Here is a 15509-nt window from a genome sequence, read left to right on the forward strand (position 1 = left end):
CTGGTTTTATCCCGACGAGGCCCTGGGAGATGGGTCTGGCGAGGCTCGCAGGCCGCGGATTGGCTAGCTGGGTGCAGGGGGGTGCGGGAAGGGGAGGATTTTGCAAGGGGGACATGGCTGAGTGGACTCAGGAGTTAGAAACATTCGCTGGAGCTTCTGTTTCCAGAGGAGGGAAGAGAGGGAGGCAGCTGAGTCCTGACAGCAGGGCTGGGAATATCAGAGGAGTGGGAGATGGAGGCCTCAGGGGCTAAGAATGAGGTTCTCTGGGGCCTCTTGGGGTCGCTGACCACCACAGTAAGAGATTTGTTGTGATATCTTGCAGCCCTCTTCTGCCCCCTGCTCTGCTCACCTGGAAGTACCTGGAAATACTCCTCTCTTTTATGGAGGGGACTTTTGCTTTGGTTCCTGTGGTCCTTCCTTAGAAGACTGCTCACAGGGCTGCAGGCACTGTGGTCTCACCACCCCAGGCTAGTGTGGTTCTCTTCCAGGGCAGACTCCTGAGCATCCTGGAGCCATTCCCTCTGTGCCACATAGACAGGACCCACAATGTGTTAGGTTAAGGAAAGTGTTCACGTGACCAGCCCCCAGGACTCCTCTGTCCTCCAAATGAATGGACAGACACCTGTGCTCCTTTTTTAATCTTTGAGGATCTTGAACTTGGAAGAAGAATTTGGGAGGAAGAACAGTGAAGGCCTGGATTTTACCTCACTCTGGAAAGGTCTTTAAAAGGGACAAGACTGGGGTGACCTTTGGCCTTGCCTGCAGGAATCAACAGCCTGTGAAGTGTGGGGTTCTTGGTGTGCATAAGAAGGAGAGGGATTCCCTGAGTAGGAAAGACAGGCCCTTAGCGGTGGTGAAAGTTGTCCCCTCCTTCTTCATAGCCCCAAGGAAATCAAGACACAGAAAAGATTGTGTGTGGGTATGAGGAACAGCAGCACCCACAGCCACTGGGATAGGGACTGGTTGTGCCCCAGGCTCAGGCCAGATCCCTGGACTGTCAGGAGCAGAGCTGAGAGGACAGCCCTTCAAGTCTAGAAAGGACTAGGCTGCCTTGACTGACTGCTGTGGGGTGAAGGGGAAGGCTAAGGTGCTGCAGGGAGCTAGAAGCAAGGGAAAGCACAGAGGAAATGGGGATATTTAGGGGGATATGAGCATATGTCTGTGAAAACTCACAAACAACTTTTGTAAATGAAAAACCAAAATTCGGTACCTCTTTCCACTCAGTCTTTCAGTTTAGGAGAAATCTGTCATTTTGTGAAAAGTATGAAACCTGTCCCTAAGTAGATGTTCCACACTTCTAAAGGGGTCTAAATAAAAATAGCCAGTGCTACATTAAGTATTTCTCCAAAATTGTTACTTAAAATTGATCTGTGGTTCTAAGATCCTCCGGTTCTCTGCTCAGAACCCCTGGAGGGAGAAGATTGAAGGGTGTGACCATGGTAGTGAATCTTGGGTTCCACAGGGCTCTTTGTCACCCTGGCCCTCTACTGCCATGTGAGGGGGGATGGAAGGAGTGCAGAGGTCGCAGCAGAGATGCCCATCATCATGCCCCAAGTTCCCTGCCACTAGGCAGATAGTGCCCCCCCTGGAATCTGAAAGCTCTTATCCTAATCAAACCTGAAATCCCAAGAGGTTCTATCTAAACCAGGGCTCTGAGAGAGGCCAATAACCAGAGAAACTCATGCATCCATTTTAGCCTTTTTTTTTTTAACTGACCAATAAATCTCATGCCTTCCTTTGTTATTTGGGCCAATGTTTTCAAAGGCTAAAACAAGCAAGCTATTAAAACATTCCTGTCTTATTTGTGATTTTTTAAAATCATTTTAAAATGAAAACATAATACACAGCTTTGTTAAAACTATCCTTCAAAGATAGGTACGTGTACACACATATGCATACACACACACACACACACACACACACACACACACACACTCTTTGAGAGCACCCCTTCTGCAGAGTGTAACAGGAAGATTTTCAGCAGAGAAGATCTTCTAGACCAACCAGGAGTAAGAACATGGTAAGTACCTGGTGCAGAGATAAAACACAACTGGCCATGCTTTCTAATTACAATTGGAAATCAGGTCCAGATTCCTTGGTTCTTCCTGATTCCCCAAGACCAAGGCTGGAGAAAAGTTGTTATCCTCGACCCCAATTCTCTCTTTCTGGCATTATTTATCTCCTTCAAAAAATGAAGGGTTTAAAATATATGTCTATTTTTAAATGTCCTTAATCAAAGTTTTGCTTCAAGCTTCTAAAAATCTCACACCTTCTTTTGATTTTATTTGAAATTTTAAAACACAATTGCATCATGACTCTCAATTCAATAGGACATTGAGAACTTACTTTTTAAAAACCACATTTCTTTCATTACTGGATCTTCTCTGATGTGATACACCTATAAGGTTTTCCTGCCAAGCTTATCAACTGGCAATACGTGGTTTTCAACCACTTATAATTTTTCTTTTTTTGGTACAGGGATTGAACTCAGAATCTTGTGTTTACAAGGCTGGCAGCAGAACCATTGAGCTAAATCCCCAGCACCCCACCCCAGTTATAATTTTTTTACACTAAATGTTTTTACAAGAAAATTTTACTTGTTGCCAATATTAAAGTGCAAAACCAGAGGGAAAAAATAACTGGGTTGTCTTAAAAGATTTGAGAACACTGGACAGAGATCTGAGTGTTTGTTTGTAGAAATGAATATTCTTTCATGTTTAACCTTTCAGTAATCCCAAGTAACTGCCTAACTCTAGCAAAGTTTTGAGTTTGCATAATATTCTGTGATTTTAAATTCTGTGTTGATCTGCTGGTCTTTCTTTCCAAGATTTAGCTGAAGTTTACTGCACTGGTAATAAGCTATGTGGCTTTCACCAGATGAAACCCTCAGCCTTCTTTAGGTATAAGATTTCCAGTTCTAAAATTTGGGCTGTTCTGGGCAAACCAAGTTGAGCTAGTGATACTCTGATTAGAGCCGATATGGAGATGGTTTGGGATCTTTTGAAAGCAGCTCAGTTTCAGTTGACTACTAGGTGAGTGTTTGATTGCTCAGGTAGAATCCTCCTACCTGCCTGCTCAGGTGACAGAGCCTTTATGGGGTCACCTCCTCCCCTAACACCTGAAGACTCAGAAGTTTCCTTGTGCAGCCTTTGGGGAAGTAGTTGCCAGTAGTCCTTCTATGCCACCCCCTGCCTCCCCCATGTGATGGGGGATGATGTGATTCCAGGAACAAAAGTGTATCCTTTAGGAAGAAAGCAGCAGCTTTTTACTCCAAGGCAAAGGATGGGTGTTTTTATCCTGATTGTGGGAAATGGGACCATTCCTCTCTCCAAGCCTCAGTTTCCTCTTCTGTAAGATGTGGGTGTGGTGGTGGGGGGAATAAGACCTACCTCCTAGCTTTGTTGTGAGAATGAATAGAATTATGAATGTGAAAGCCCTTTGAGAACTACTGCACTGTACAAAAGTTAATTATTATTAAACAACAAAGGCTGGGGCAATGCGTCTAAGGAGGGCAGAGTTAAAACTCCTCTAACATTTTGCTGTAGCAGTCGGTTCCTTTAATCCTTCCTCAAGGCGTGGTGAGATTTTTTTTTTGAAGTCACCTGAGGCACTGGGTTCAAACTATTAGAGAGGAAAAAGTCAGGGAGCTGGAGTTTGTGGGTGCAGAAGTGGGTATGGGGGGGGTGATGGCACAAGGGTGCCTAAAGGCAACAGTAAATGTCATTTGACCCAAAGAGAGGAGCTCAACTAGTAGCAGCAGAAAAGCGACAGCACCTGGCAGCTTCCAGCCAGCCACTTCTCCAGTTTTTGGAGTGCAGAAGTGCCCAGGACACCTGCATTTTTCACACCCCCTCTCCCTTCACAGACTTGCCCAGTCCTGCCACATGGGTTCTCTGAGTCTACCCTGTCCCCAGACTCAAGAAATGGCCAGCAGCCTGCCCTGGGGCCTCCTGGTGGCTGTGTCTGAGAATCAATCATTAATTGCTCTGTGTTCCCCATCCCCCAGGCTTGCAAAACACAGAAATAGAAACACAGGTCCTGGCAGGTGAAAGGAAAGGGCCACTGGCTGGGGAAAGACAGTTTGGAAAAAGCCACCAGTGGCATTTATCCAATTGGGTAGAGTTGGAGATGTGACCTGGCCACATGTCTCTTGCACTATATGTCCACCCCATGTCCCCTTGGCAGCAGCTACTGGGCTGCTGTGGAAGAATCTGCTTCTTCCTGGGGCAGGAAAAAATCCTCCTGGGGAAGCAGAAAGAAAGGGGCCCGAAGGAACAGACTGGTGCAATGTATAGAGGAGATATCATAGGTCTTTTGTTTTCTAGTTATTATAGCTTTTTTTAAAGTTACAAATAATAAGTTAAGACTCTTTTTGTAACCCATTTTGCAGATGAAAACACAAGTCCTAGAAGGCTAATAGGACCAGGGTCAACTAGCTTCAGGTGGCTGACTCAATGGCTAATAAGCACTTGTGACCCTGGCCTTACCTTAAATGCTGGAAATTCTGCTCATCTCAGGCAGGATCCTCCCACTCTCTGCAACTGTCCCATCAGGAAGGAAGATTCTGGAACCCAGGGAATGGCCAGGGTGAGGTCAGACTCTTAGGCTAGAAAATTCTGCTACAGAAGAGCAGCTCACTAAGTAAGAATGTCCTTCACTTGGCCCACCTGGTCCAGAGAGAATAGTGGCAGTCAGGACACAGGAATCCTCTTCAGTCAAGGCCAAGGTGTCAAGTGAGCTACCTTTCCAACAGACATTCTTGGGGAAATGCCAAGGAAAAAAAACCCCAGGTCCAGGGCTTTTCTTATTTTTGCAGGGTGGAGTGGGGATGGGATTGAACTAGGGATCTTGGGCTTGTGCTTGTGAGGCAGGCGCAGAGCCACTGAGTTAAATCCCCAGCCCTAGGGCTTTTCATCAGACTCAGGGCTGAAATGCCAAAGGCACTTGCTTCTATCTCCAACCTTCTCTACCTTGCCCCTGGAGGGTTTCCAGCACATTCTAAGCAGAGCAATCTTGGGTGCTTTGTCTGCTCTCCTGTGAGCCTGGGCTTCATTCAAGAGTGTCCCCTGCCAGTTACACCTATTGTAGCTCCTTCCTTCCCTTTGCTCAGAGGAGCAGGTCTATACTGGGAGGCAGGGGTTCAAGGTGCCCACTTTTCTCTCTACTCTCAAAGTAAGTGTTCTTGATGCTCCATGTGCCCCATACTAGGATGATCACACTGTTGTGTTGAAGAAATGCTAAGCAGTCTCTTTTCTTCAAATAACAACAGCTATCATTGCTTTTTTATCTCACAATTTCAGGGCCTGCTGAGTGCTTTATATATGATCCCATTTATTTTTCATAGCACTCAGTGAAGCCAGGATTTGCAGGCAAGCAGGTTGTTCTGGTCACACAGTTACTGAGTGGTGGAACGAGGATTTGAACTGAGGCCCATCTAATATGCAAAGCAGTGCTACTTTTCCTACCCAATGGGGTAGTGGACCAGCATAATAGCTGAAAGGGAGCTATTGGAATGAGCTATAAAATTAACTAGGAAAAAGTCTCTGTTAGTTTCAGGCCCCACAGTGATGAGATGAGAGGAAGTTTGGCCCCTTGTGAGGAGACTCATAGAAGGCCTGGAGAGAGGCCTCTTGAATGAAAGAATGGAAAGAAACAAAAGATATAGTGTGCATGGGATGAGGACTCCAGCTTCCCTCAGGTGACTTGTGAAGCATGGAATACATTTTATGGTGACAAGGAGAGAATCACCTACTGTTCAATTCTAAACTTCACTTAAAACTATGTTTTTAGACATCCTATCATTGTGTAAGTAGTGTTGGTTTTGTTGGTCTTGAATGCTTCTCCTTTGAATCTCACAGTGTGCTGTGGCTCTGGTGATGTGTACTCTCTCCATCCACATTCCATTACTTCATAGGTTTCAACCCTGTCTGCTCAGATTTCATTTTTTCTAAGTAAAATCACTTCCCGCAGGCCCATTCCAATTGAGATAGAACAAAGTCCTGGGTCTTTTCCTGTTGGATTCTAATGCCCACCTTTCCATAATGCAGAGACAGAGGGTGTCACAACTGTGCAGTGGGAATTATGGCCAAAGGTGCAATCCTTGTACCTTCCCAGACTTTCTGTGACCGGGCACCGATCACCTGACTTCTCTGAACTACAGTTTTTCAGTTTGAAGAGCGAGACCCGTAATATTCCTTTCCTTGTGTGTTAGTGTGATGACTAAGCCAAAGTGCCTAGAGCATAGTGAGTACTCAAGAAATGTTGGCAATGTTCTTTTTGTCCATAAGGGCATGGCTGTTTTTTTGCTTGCCACAATAAAGATGACATGTCTATATGACTTTTACAGCATGGTGTGGTGTCACCATTACTGTGTTCAGGGCACAAGGAGGCACCAAGAGATCCTCAAAGTGGCAGTGAGGTGAAGGGGTGGTGAGGAAGAGGACCAAGGATAACCTGAGGACAAAGTGTCCTTGGTCCTCTGAGTGCCCAAGACCATTACATGGCCTAGAGCCTGTTCCATCACTACAACTGCCAAGCTCTCCTGGTTGAGTGCTCTCCTTCCAGGAAGAGTGACACTGAATCAGTCCCCATTCCTGAGAGGGCTGCCATGTCATTCCCAGGACTGAGACTCTTTGGGCTACTTTAGTACTGCACAATGTCTGACCTAGCTGAAGTCCCTGGGATTCATCGAGCAGTCAGAATCTTCTCTCATTTTCTGTTTTGTGTTAATGTATACATACATTATAAATAATTTACCCTGAGGTAAATGTATTGTTTTCTATTTCTATTCCAGACCTTTTCTGTTTGTATCCCTATGTCTCCTACCTTTGAAATTGTGACCTTTGTGTTAGATGTGTGTGTGTGTGTGTGTGTGTGTGTGTGCATGTTTTAGCATGAACGGTAGCCTCTTGTCTGTTAAGTCTTGCTCAGTGAGCTGCTTTTGTCCACTGGACAATGTCATGACCATCTTTGCATGTGAAAACACGTGTGTCTACCTGATTCTTCTGAACTTCTTCATTGTAGTCCAAAATACTATTCCCCTTCCAATGGATATCTATGCCTCTCCCTCTTTTCCATATTGAAATTGTTCTGCAATGAACTCTTTGTGTAAGTATTTTCCTGGAAAATTAGAAAATAAGAAATTGAATTTGGGAAGTTGGGACAGGAGGGGATGAATGGGGTTCCCACAGCCTAATCAATCTATTTTCTCTTTTCACTGCTCTTGAATCATCCCTGCAAAGAGTAGAAGTATGCAGGGAAGGCAGAGGAAGATGAAGGCCCTGGAGATGTCTTCTACTCTAGGGCCACAGTCAACTTCCAGGCAGTGGTCAAAGTGTATGGAAGCTCAGAATGGGCTTCCTGACAGGGAAACACTTGATTCCCAAAGCATTCTCGACACTGACCATTGTCCAGGGGAGAAAAGAGAGAGCACCTCAGTTCCCTAAAAGCCCAAGGCTTTTACACATCAAAATGGGTGGCTGAGTTTAGTTTTTTGGTCTTTCCTTCAGGATTTAAGACAGAGATGGATCTCCTTGCTTAGGACTCAGTCTCTCCATTTTAAAGCCCAAGGGGTTGCAAGTTATGCAGAGCACCTGTACTCAAAAGTCACATGTAGGTTTGTGATACAGCCCTTCCCTGAGCTGAGTGACCTTGGGAAAGCTGCTTACTCACCCTGATTCTCAGGCTCCTCATACTTAGTAAAAATGAATGCACATAACAGTCACATCTTGTCAGCAGGGTGGTGTGAAAATGATCTGTAAACTATTAAGAAGTGGGAAGAAATGGGTTGGAGATTCAGCTCAGTGATGCTGCCACCTGCCTGGCAAGCACAAGGTCCTGAGTTTGATTCCTGGTACAAAAAGAAAAAGAAAAAGTGGGAAAAGTGACAGATGATGAATTTGAAGTAATTACAATCATGAATGATACCAGGTTTACCTCGAGTGGTCTTCTCTCTTTTACTCACTCCTTCCCTCAGGTTGTACAATTGATAAAGGAATATCTGCTAAGTGCTAGGCCTTCTGCTAGGACCTGGGCTTTCAGTGGTGACCAAAACAAGAGCTGTGTCCTCATGGACAAAAAGAACAGGTTTTTGCAGGGAGGTATGTGCTGTGATGGGGTTCGAGTGGTGAGCAGGAGGTTTGGGGAGTTTGTGGAGTACAGAGAGAGTGCTTCACAGTCTCACTGTTCAGAACGGGCCTCTAAGCAGAGATCAGAGGCAAGAACTGGAATAAAGCAGACAAATGCAAGAATAGGAGGGCTCAAAGTGGAAGGCTGTGGTGTGTGGCTCCATGGGGTCAGGCACACTTGTAGATCTGAGTTCAGTGTGGTGGGGGATAGATTGTAATTTGTGTGTGTGTGTGTGTGTGTGTGTGTGTGTGTGTGTGTTTAGAGCTGAAAGATAGGTCTGGAAAGATCTTTTCCATCAGATCACAGAAGTCTCTGAGACATATTAAGAAGTTTGGACTTTATATTCAAGACAAAGAATTTTAGTGGGAGAAAGGGAAAGTACAGACCTAGGTTTTAGAAAGTTCCTTTTGGGGGCCAGGGATTTAGCTCAGTGGTTCGTGGCCTGCCTTGTAAGTGCAAGGACTGGAGTTCAATCGCTGGTACCCCTGCCAAAAAAAAGAAAGTTCCTTTTGGCTGTAGGGTGGTTGGTGGATTGGAGAAGTCCTGCCTGTGAGTGGGGTAGGGTAAGGCTGTGCTCCTTTAGGGATGAGGGAAGCACTAGAGGTAGAGGGAAGGAATGAGGTAGGGGAATCATTTTCATAGTCAGCTGTTGACTATTAAGTGTATCTGTGGATGGGTGGTGATAAGTTGCTACTGGAGTGTGAGTACCACAGCCCGATCCTGCCTTCCCACATCCCAAGCTCATGCTGGGCTCAGAGCTTTGTTACATTACAGGTAGATGTGGTACTTCCCACCTCAAATCCTTCCAGTGTCAAAGGGGAAGTTTCTGTCTAATGACAGTTAGATCAGAGAAGCAAGGAAGATACTTGTCTAGGACCCAGATGGACTGATGCAAAGGGAGAAGCCACATGCCTGAAATTTCAGCTCAGCATCTTGGAATTCAAGTTGCACCATTCTGGGCATTCATGGGACCCCCTGTGGCCGAGCAGCAGAGAAAATCTGGAGACGATGATGCAAGTGAGGGAAGTTATACATGGGGATTCTGTCTTTGATATAGGGCAACCAAAAAAAAAATCACTTATGAGAGTCAGAGAGTTAGGTTTGCAAGAGTAGGATTAAAGCTCTAGGGCTTTGGAAGGGTCATTCAGTTTATCTGGGCCTCAGTCTCTCCATCTCCATAAAGAAGGGATAAGTGCAGTACATCCCGGATCCACATCTTGAGCAAAGTAGTTGAATGCTGCCACACTATATTTTCTCATTTTCAACAAGAAGTAGTTAGGGTCAGCTTCACTTTTAATCCCATTGTATTCTTCTTTGTGAACCAGTGTGTGTGAAAGCACATTGAAACCCATAGTTATAGTAATACTGTTGACTGATAAAATACTTTATAGTGGATAAGCACCATCATATATCTATGATCACATCCAATATATTTGTCAGTATGTATGTTTCTATGTATGCTTTTAAATCTACTATATAATAATGAATCATGTCATGCATGACATATGCGATAGATACATGTATTTATGCATGTAGATAATGTAAAAAACATCTGGCATGAGTCACATTCAGTGGCTCGCTAACTTGCTTAGGAAAAATGACACATCGTATAGTGGCTCCAATGTCCTACTTCATCAGCCTGTGCTGCCAACATCCTATTGTTTCCCCTTCTCCTTCCCCATTCTTTCTCTGCTGGGACTCTTTTGTTCTATATCAGCCACATGGCCTGTTGGCTTCCTTCTAACATGCCAGGCTTGCTCCTTCTCTCTCTGGATCTGTTTGTGAGTGTTCCCTGCCTAGCTTGCCTGATGCTTATTCCCTGGCCTCTAAATCTTTACTGAAATCTCATCTTCTCAGTGAACACTTTGACAACTCCTTGCTTGCAAACTTCTCCCTTACTCTTTACCCCCATCATTCTGCTCTATCTCTTCCACAGTCTGACAAAATATATTTTGCCCATTCTATACTATCTGATTTCCCTAGTCAGCTAGTGTCATGAGAGCAGGATTTGTTAGTTTTATCTATGTTTGTGTTCCTCAGTGCCTAAAACAGGATCTGACACACAGGTGATGCTCAGTAAACATATGTGATTGCCTGAGTGTTTCATGAAATGAATGTGAGCAGCAAAGTGACATAATGACCTTACTGTGATGTCATGGCACTAGACATGGTGTACATAGCAGTTACAAGACAAACACAAGACTCATGTCTCTGTTATGCCTGGCTCTCACTGATTCTTGGGAGTTAGTGGTAAAAGCAGAAACTAAATAGTCTTTAATTTTTTTTTTTAACATGGGAATACTGCTTGGCTCTCTCTTTTCTTCTAAGGACCTGAGAATCTCATGAGGAGTACACTCTAGGTGAGAGTTGGGAGCAAGTCATGGGCAAGTTCAGGGAGTGGTTCCAGGGTGGTGGGAGATGGCCAAATCTTCCTCCTCCCCTTTGACATTCAGTCCCACCACTGAGGGCCTTAAATCTCTGAGCAGAAGTTATAGCACCTGCTGTCCAGGGAACATGTGACAGCTTCGGCACTGTTAGGTTGGAACAACCTGCACAATCAGATCTTTGTGCTAAATATGCAGGTCTCCATGCCAAGCCACGCCCATTCCAGTACTACCATACCTTTTAGGGCTTTGATTTACAGGACTGCCAAACTGGGAGGGGATGCTGTCCTAATGACCCTGGGGGAGAGATTCACTCATTCTGGTCTGCTCTGAGATCCAGCTAGTAGTTGATGGCAGAAGGAAGAAAATAAGCCCAGCCTGACTTCAGGTCCCATGAGAGTGGCAGACATTGATAGGATCATTCCTGTTTGACTCTTGGTGACACCTTGACATTGCCCATTGCCTTCAAGCATCTGCTTTGGATGACAAAAATCACTGCACACTAATGAGTTCTTTTAGTAGTCCAAAGCTTTTCCCCCTGTTTAGACTGGATCCATAGATTTTTGATCAAGTCATTGTCCATCTTGAGAGAAGGACATTCCTCTGCAACTGGTTCTCAGCAGGCAACTAGACAAGGATTTGAGTCTGCTGAACTCTAGATGACACCAACCAAACTTGGAGAGAGCATGATGGAGAAAATTCTGGAAAGTAGACTGAGTTGGGTGCCAAATAGCCCTGGAAAAGCCATGTAACCACTCCCAGCCTTAGATTCTTGATTTATAAAAGGGAGGCAATGATTGCAGATGATCTTAAATGGAGTGAGCTGTTGGCTTTCAAAACAAAAGTATTGTCTTGCAAAACAAGTGTGTTTGTTACTGACTTCCCAAGGGTGAAATATCCTATAGAGCTTTGTACCCTGTTGACACTCAGGCAAAATTCACTGATAACTTTCACTCTATAGGGCCATTCAAAGACTGGAAAGAAGCCCCACCCTGCTTAGGTGATTTTTTTTTTTTCCACTGCAGGTGATCTTATGGGAGATAGCATAATAAAGTAGCATTCAGTTTGGCTACAACAACTTGATTTTCCCAGGTAGGTAAAAAAATATTATTTCCTTGATATATCACAGAATTCTTGAGTGCCTGGTATGTAGTATTAAAAAGAGATGAATCTGAACTGAGGAGCTTACTGTGAACCAGGATCTCACTGGTTCCTGGATATTGCTTTGGGTTCAGAGATTTCAGTTCAGCTTTATTCCCAATCCTCAGCACACCTTTCCACAAAAAGAGAGGAACCAACTATAACAACACGCCCTTTTTTCCATCTTGCTTGGATGGAAACACATGGGCCTCCATGAGGTTAGGACTCAGGCACCTGAGATGACCTCACCCATGACCCTTGTGGTTGGGGCTCATCAGGTGAGTTCTGTGTCCCATATTTTGTATCTTCAGGGCCATCTTCAGAGGGAGTACACACACCTATGCCATGTGAAAGGATATCTGGGCAGAGAAGGTAGGGTCACAAAGATTTGGCACCTACTGTGAGCACCAGTTAAATGCTAGGTGCTGTCTGTAGGGCTGTGTTCACCATCATCTTCATTCTTGTGCCCTTGGCCCTAACGGAAAGGATCTTGTGGCCTTGAACTTTGAAGGTCAACAGTCTTGGAGACTGCTGGGCCTCTTACTGTGGTGTCTTACCAGTGACCTGGCCAGCTGAGAGGTCTGGTTATCTGACCAGCAAGAAGGGGATGATCAGGACACCTACATGTCCTATAGGTGAGGATTAAATGAAATGATGGAGCACATGGCATAGAGGTTGTTAAGGGCTCTGAAAGTTTTAGTGTTGGTGAAATTCTCAAACTCCATGTAACTCTGGGCTTTACAGCTTCTTGGAATTTCCAGCCAAGCAGCAGAAAGGCCCTGATGGTAGCAGCCAAGGAGACCTGGCTGTTTTTTTCCTTGACTGGTTGCCTGGGGCCAAACACCTTCCAGTCCTATGTCCAAGGCCAAGAAGGCTCCTCTCATAGAGGGGTCCAGGCATAATCATCCCTAAGTCTGGGTTAGGCCACCACCTGTCCCCCTGTCTGCTGAAACTAGGAGGAGTACTGAGGAGGCAAAGGCTGTGGGGGAAGGGTCCTCCAGGAAAGAACCTTTCAGAGCCAGAGCCTCTCTCCCCTCCCTGACCTCAAGTGCTCTGACTTGTTCTAGTTTCCTCCTCCCACAGCTGGGTCTCCAGGTGCCTTCCTTTAATTAAATTTATTTAGCCTTCCAATACACTGGCCTTCATTTGCATGGGATCCTTTTCTTTATGCAGCCTCAGATCCCATAGAGCCAGAGAGTTAACTGAGCTTCCTTGTGCCAGGTCACAGTACACCCAGGTTGAGCAACCATGCCCTTGTTCCTCAGTTGCTCCCTGAGACTGTGGCTGTAATCAGGAGTAGGTGAACTGTTTCCACCCCTTTGTGGCAGCCAGGCTTCACCACCTGGTGCATAGACATGGCTCCCAGCCTCCTACAGCAAAGCACATTTACTGACTACTGCTGTTCTTAAGGCCAGGAGTGGTCCTGAGTATGAATCTGAATGAATGAGTAAGGAGGTGGATTTCTAACCACCTTTGTGCACTCAATTCTAGGGGCATTTAAGAGGATGGGCTGTAACTCCTGCCTGGAAGGAACCAAAAGCTTATTCATGAAAACTCTGTATTGTAGATTACACTAGAGCAGAATATAGAGTAGAAGATAGTTAACAACTGAAGAAAGTTTTGCTTGGAAGGAGATTGGAATTCAGAGGAAAACAAGACACAAACTGCCAATGCAGGGAATCTTACATATTTTTGTGTTTTCATGGAACTCAGAGCCTCTCTAGTGCTGGGAAAGTGAGGTAGCCCTCTTTTGCCTTTTCTTTTAATCAATAAAAACTCTGATGCTCAGAGAACTGAGGCAAATTCTTTAAAGTTATATTGATGGCTGCAGGAGGCCTGGGATTTAAGCCTATACCTGCTGGTCTCACAGACCCATCTTTTTCCACTCAAGGGAAGAGGAAGTGTGATCTTGGGGAGATGAGGACATAGGAATAAAGACACAGACCTAGCAGAGCTATCAACATGTTGGCTTCTGACCTAAGTATCAACTCTACCACCTGGCTCTGGCTTCCTAAGCAGCAGTGAAGTTGCTGTTTTCTCTCTACTTTCCCCCAGCCTGCTCACCACCCATTCCAGTCTCCTTTTATCCTGGCCAATAGTCGCCTCCTCCAACTGCCCCAACCCTTCAGGGACAAAGAGACAAGAGCAGTCAGAAGGCCTGATTCTTACAGAAAAGGAAAGGGAGGTGTAGAGAGGATGCCTTTATCTCTGCTTATGTGTTTCTCCCTCCCCTGAAAGTGGATCAGGATATCCACCCTCCAAACTTCTATAAAATACATCAATCCTCCTTTTCTGCAAGTGTCACTTCTATGGGCTGGGAGACAGGATTACTGGAAGCTCCTGTGTTTTATCCCCATGCAGAGAATCTGACTCAGAATAGACACCAATACCTATTGCATGGCTGGCTGGCTGGAGCTCAGACCAGGTACAGATGTAGGCCTAGGCTTCCGTTGTTAGTGGCTGAGGAGGAAAGATTATGGACCAAAATAAGGAAGGGGCATAGGTTGCCTTATTCATTGGCATATGCTTACTCCTAGTTCTGTAGTCTTCTAGAGTGTGGACATCAGGACTTACATGCTGCCTGCTCCTTTTGTGAGAGTCCTGAGGAAAGCAAACCATAGCCCCCCTAATTCTCCCTGTGAAACCTCTGGAACTGGGAGCTGCAGGCCTCCTTTGCCCTCTGGAGTCATTCCAAATGGTCAGTTGATATCACTCTAGGCCCAGAATGGACAATTTTAGGAGAGCTCAGGATTCGTTTCAGGTAAATTTTCAATATGCTTTCAGTCTCTCACTGTCCTTCCCTCCCAGCTGGTAACATAAGCAAGATGAGTCTGTTTTTAGTGTTTTCTCTGCCCCACACCCTGGAGTGGGGTGAGCTGTCCTCCTTACATCTCCCTTGCTGTGGGTGCTCTACTGAACAGGGGTGGCAGGTAGGGAGATTGCTATGAATAATAGCAGCAACCAACTCCCCCAGAGCTCTTTCTACTTGCATGACCTCACCATCCTCATGAGCAACTGAGCTATTGATGAGGTTAGTATTGATCTGTTTTACAGATGAGCAAAATGAGGCTCTGGTGAGCTACATATCATACATGAAGTCACTTAGCTACTGAATATTGGGATCAGGTCTTAGACATAGACTCTCTGCTGCCAGAGACTGGAGGTGGAAAATACCATCTGAAAAGAAACTGGAATCTGAGCAAGATTCTTGAACCTCCTAGCTTTACCAGGGGTGATGGAATCATCCAAACAGGATGCTTGCAAGACCAAGGAAAGCATCTTGCTTGAAATGACACCTATTCCAGGCAGTGTGACTTTAGAGATATAACAATGTACCCTCATATCTTTTGGGAATAGAATGACAACACCAATTCAAAAGCCAAACAGAGAATTAGCAGACACCGAGTCATTCTCTCTGAACTTGCTGTCATCCAGAAAGCAGAGAGCTTGACCCTCAAAACATAGATTCTTCAGGCAGGTACAGTTTGATGTGGGTGCAGGAGGCTAGGATGGGAAGGAGAAGGGGACCAAGGTCTGAGCAGTGAGCGTGGTGAGTAGAACAGTTCTGAGGGTTGCAGGGAAGACAACCATAGAGTTCTCCAAGGCCAGAGCCTGGCCCTCTTTTTCACAGCTCTTGAAGGTTCTTAATAAATATTGAAAGGCAGTAAGTAGTAATTGAGCATTCAATAAAGGAATAAATGAAGGAAACAGTGGGAAGAGGAAAGATGAGGAGATAAGATTTTGCTTAGTGAATTCCATTTTAGGATTGGATTTGTGGGAGAAAAGAAATGGAGGAGAATGATACATGTCAGTATAAAAAGTGCCTTCTTGGCCTGAAAAGAAAAAAAAAAAAGAACA

The 15509-nt window shown here is 45.1% G+C and overlaps 1 long non-coding RNA gene across 2 annotated transcripts in view; it reads left to right on the top strand.

Moving 5' to 3' along the window:
• The first annotated feature begins 10359 nt into the window (after positions 1-10359).
• LOC104873025 overlaps positions 10360-15509 on the top strand; it is a 25599-nt gene continuing 20449 nt past the window's right edge. For both annotated transcript variants that reach the window (XR_783343.1, XR_783344.1), the window contains exons 1-2: positions 10360-10487; positions 11537-11603. This is a non-coding gene — a long non-coding RNA (uncharacterized LOC104873025). The remainder of the gene's footprint in view (positions 10488-11536; positions 11604-15509) is intronic.

This window comes from Fukomys damarensis, unplaced genomic scaffold (genome assembly GCF_012274545.1).
Source record: "Fukomys damarensis isolate Sample0158 unplaced genomic scaffold, DMR_v1.0_HiC HiC_scaffold_9, whole genome shotgun sequence".
Taxonomy (NCBI): Eukaryota; Metazoa; Chordata; class Mammalia; order Rodentia; family Bathyergidae; genus Fukomys; species Fukomys damarensis.